The 4,206-nt window shown below is 53.2% G+C and overlaps 1 pseudogene across 1 annotated transcript in view; it reads right to left on the reverse strand.

The window, feature by feature from the left end:
- Positions 1-844: 844 nt before the first annotated feature.
- LOC306947975 (transmembrane protein 263 pseudogene) overlaps positions 845-4,206 on the reverse strand; it is a 181,402-nt pseudogene continuing 178,040 nt past the window's right edge. The window contains exon 3 of the transcript in view: positions 845-1,131. The product of the transcript in view is annotated as a transmembrane protein 263 pseudogene (transcript). The remainder of the gene's footprint in view (positions 1,132-4,206) is intronic.

The following is a 4,206-nucleotide window of genomic DNA, read 5'->3' on the forward strand; positions in this document are numbered from 1 at the left end:
CTACGGTAAGGGCACCTCTCCTCTCTCACCAGCGGCGCACCCACTACCGGTGCTGTAACATCACAGATGCCTAGCAGATACCACTGGCAGCTCTCTCCCCCAGTGAGAATATACAGCAGATTTCATCCTCCTGCCTCCCACCAAGGAAATCCACACAGAAGTTGATGGTCTGGGACACATGATACTCTTGTGTGGCATCATAACTGGAGCTGCACTGTTGAGATTGAGGGTTCGTTCTCTGAAGGGTGCAATTCAGCCAGGGAGTGTGTGATTGGGAGCAGCCTGTGAGTGGGCCCTGAAAGAAAACCTAAGAGATGCAGGGCAGGAGGGAGGTTTCCCCCTCTTCACAGTATCTCTCCTTTGTGTCAGTGGGACTTTCTTCCACCATTCTCCCCCAGACAGACTCCCCAGGCACACCTCTCAGGGCTGAGGGAAGTGCTGTTTCAAAGGCTGTCTTCCCTGATGAAGCTGAATTCAACTATACAACCCACGCCGCAAGACAGGCGTAACTCACCCTGTCCCCTTGTCCCTGGCTCCAGGCAGATGGAGCCTCTCCCACCCCTGTGTGCTTACAAGAGGCAGAAGGGAAGAAGGAAACCACACAACAGAGACAACTGTGCTTTGAAGTCCTCGGAGCAGAGATGGTTCCCAGGAGGTGATGGGAGTGAAAGGCATAGACAGCGGCTCTGGGAGCCCTGAGCCAAGCAGGAGGTGCTGAGCAGGCTGCAGCCGGAGTCTGCTCGGGTGCTTGACCCTCCCTGAAGTGGCTGGTTCCAACTCAAAGAGGGCTGTGTGTGGGAGAGTATGGGCAGGTAGACCTTTCGGAAAGGGGCTGCGATGGGGATTAGTCAGCCTTGTCCTTCTTCTTTGCGGTGAAAGGGACTTTGCCAGCGACAGCGCTGCCCACAGCTCCGACGCCACCGGTCACAGCCGAGACGCTGCCCTTCACCAGTCCAACGCCGGCAGCAGGGACGCTGGTCACAGCCGTCTTGGTGAGCTCCAGACTCTTGCTGCCCACCCAGGCGACTCCTCCCAGCGTGGCCCCCACCGCTCCCCGGGTGATGCTGAACAGGCCACCCGTCACTCTCCAGATCACCCCCGCCTGCTGCTGTGGATGGTCCTTGCTGGCATCTGTGGGAGAAAAAGAGAGACAGTCAGTGGGGCCAGGCTGAGGGTCTTCTTCCCAGGCTGCGCTCCCACCATGGCCCTGCTCCCACGTGCAACTCAATGCAAATGCCACTAACGGGAGATGTAATCCCATCCTCTATGTGTTGACTAACAGCAGTAAATCACAGCCAGCACGGGACAGGCTGCTGACAGCAGCGGTTGATGCTGGCGTGGCCACAGGCCCTCAGAAGCAGCTGTTTGGAGGCAGCCCTACACACATGTCAGATGAAGGACTGAGGTGCAACACACACCTATCTGCTGGAGATGTAATTGAGCTCGCACAGATAGCAAACTGCAGTAAAGATACAGTGACACGGACGTCACCTCAGGTTGTACAAGCCCTCCAGAGAGCTCAGCGCTGTATTTAATAGTGTTAAGACTGTTAAGCTTAAGTTGATACGCTCTGTCATGCTGTCTACCTGTGCCAGCTGGAGGAAGGCCAGCACGCTGTGCCCACCCAAGCTGCCATCGCACCTGCCCACAGCCCTGCAGACGTAGTGCTCACAGCTCACCAGCTCCTGAGAAGGGGCTCAAGCCATGCTGCTGCGGGGGGATCCGGGCCTGGCAGCCCTCCTGGCAGCCCCCGCACAGCCCTCCCCCGCTGCCTCAGCTGACAGCGCTGAGCCAAGCAAAGGAGGAGCTGCTCTTTTCGTGGGACGAGATATTTTGGAGTCTCTGCCTTCTGATTCACTGCCAGTTCCGTACAGGAGATGAGTTACTAATAATTGCAGAAATACAACAAAGCAATTGTGACAGGAAAAAAAGCAAGCACCAGCTGGGAAGGCAGCAGCCCTGAAGCAGCAGCATCCCCCCTCACCCACTGCCTGCTCAGAAGAGAGGTGAAAAGGCTGCACAGCACTAGTGCAGTGGGAGGTCTCCTAGCCCCCTGCTACATCCACACCTGGTTTCCTCTTCCAAGCACTCAAGTCCTCCCCACCCCCTTTCTCTGAAGCAACTTGAGAAGAAATCCCCATGTTTACCTGCTCACTGCTGGCCTCTTTCTTTGGTTGTTAATAATATTCCAGGCAACAAAAATTTTTTACCTGGTTCCCCCTCTTGATGCCTCCACCCCTTCTCATTTCCATGCAGGTTGGAGCCAGCACTGCTCCAGGCAGTGTATTTCCTTTGCTAGCAAGCAAAGGTCCTATGAAGGCTGGAATGCCAGCGAGTAGCTCACTGAGGTGTGGGGCCTCAGCGCGCTGCTGCCCTTCTTGGTGGAGATGTCAGACTTACTCAGACTGAGCAAACGCCTTCCTTTTACTGTTAGCATCTTCTTTCACCCTGCATCCCTACCACATCTGCTATTCAGTGTACTTCTGCCCAGCAATACTGTGAATTTGTTGGAGCAGAGACTGTCTTCCCACCGTCCACATGACACAAAACACTGTTGGATCTCTAAGTACTGCTGGAAAACAAGCCTTTTTCTTTTTTTCCTTTTTTTTCTTTTCTTTTTTTTTTTTTTTTTTCAAACAAGCCAACCAGACAGCAAACAGCAGGGCATAGATTTTATCCTTGGAAGCACCGCCTGCCCTGGAGTGCTGGATGCAGACAGCCGAGGGGACAGCCCGACCTTGCCAAATGGATGGAGCTGCTGTGCACCACCAGCAGTGGTCCCAGCAGGCACTCCCAGACTGCAGCAGGCCCTCTGTGGGAAGGGGATGCTCTGGGGCTCTGAGGAAACAATTCCAGATGCCTTCAGACTCTAGTGGCTAACTTTTAGGTGCTTAACATAGGGTTTAAGCTAGGAAATTTCTTTTATTTATAGTCAGGGAAGAGATTTAGATTAGGCACATGCATGAACTAGGTGCTGTGATAATCCTTTCCCAGTTATTTTTGTGTCCTAAAAACTCTTCAGCTCTGGGGGTCTTTGCTCAGAGCCATATGTTTCCCTGAGCTCTGGTGGGCTGTGGAGCAGCCATCCCTTGGGTAGGTTCAGGACAGTGCCTGCGAGCAGCCTGGGTTTGCCAGCTCTGGTGACTTGGAATAAGCTTTAGATTACACACTAGTCTGATCATCTAGGCAGCAAAATGGAGCTTGAGAAGGGCCAGTGCAGACTTTCTGATATAACCCTAAGCAGCTACTTTTCTTCTGGGTATACAATACATTGCCTGGCTTTTCCTCAGCAGTTTCTAAGTCCTTTTTTTCTTTCCCTCATTGCTGCTGAGACCTTTGGCTCCATCTCCAGCTCAGCTGCCAGCTGCCCAGCCATTGCACACGGCTTAGCCAGTAAGGCAGGCATCTTTTGTTTTTTGTCTTCAGCCCAAGGGCAGGACAGCACCCAGAAGGATGGGTGTGCCATCATGGGCGGGATGGAACCACAGGGTCCCCGTGTTCCTGCTGGTCATGGAAGCAGGATCCTGTGTGTCCCTCAGAGGACTGCAATGCAGAAGCTCTGGGCATTAAGCAGCGTGCTCAGCTGCAGAACCAAGTGCTGTATCAATGCAGCAATAATCTCCCTGGCTTCGCCTGGGTAAACTTATGTCCGAGGCTACCTGGAACCTCTCTGTCTGAGGTTTTAGCCCTCCCACGTATTTCTGGGACCACTGCCCAGCTCACTGACCGACACCACTGTGAACATCACTTACGTGCTGTGTGCTTGCCTGCAGGTAGACAGCCCAGGGATCAGAGGGGAGGAGGCAACTGCAGATGAGATTGAGGGGGGATGCTACTCTGCCAGCAAAGAGCTACAACATATTGGAGAAAGTGTCAGGAAATACTAATGAAGAGAGACAAGGACAAAGGTTCTTTCTGATTAAGCTAGGCAGAGTCAACAAAGCTGCAGCATCCTGGAGCATAAGTGCTTGAACGGTGCCTGCACCTGCTCTGCAGCCACTCTCACGGTCCTTACACTCCACAGACAGCAGGGAGGAGGGACGAAGGACCTGGCCCTAGGAGGGTGAGAGGCTGTTCCAGAAGCATTCCCAGGGCTCCAACACAGACAAGATGCTGTACCACCAAAAACATTAATAGTAACACACACACACAAAAAAACCCCCCTCAAATTTGGATATATTTGAAAAGAAAAAGATAAATCCCTTA

Source organism: Tetrao urogallus (assembly GCF_951394365.1).
Source record: "Tetrao urogallus genome assembly, chromosome: 6".
Classification (NCBI taxonomy): Eukaryota; Metazoa; Chordata; class Aves; order Galliformes; family Phasianidae; genus Tetrao; species Tetrao urogallus.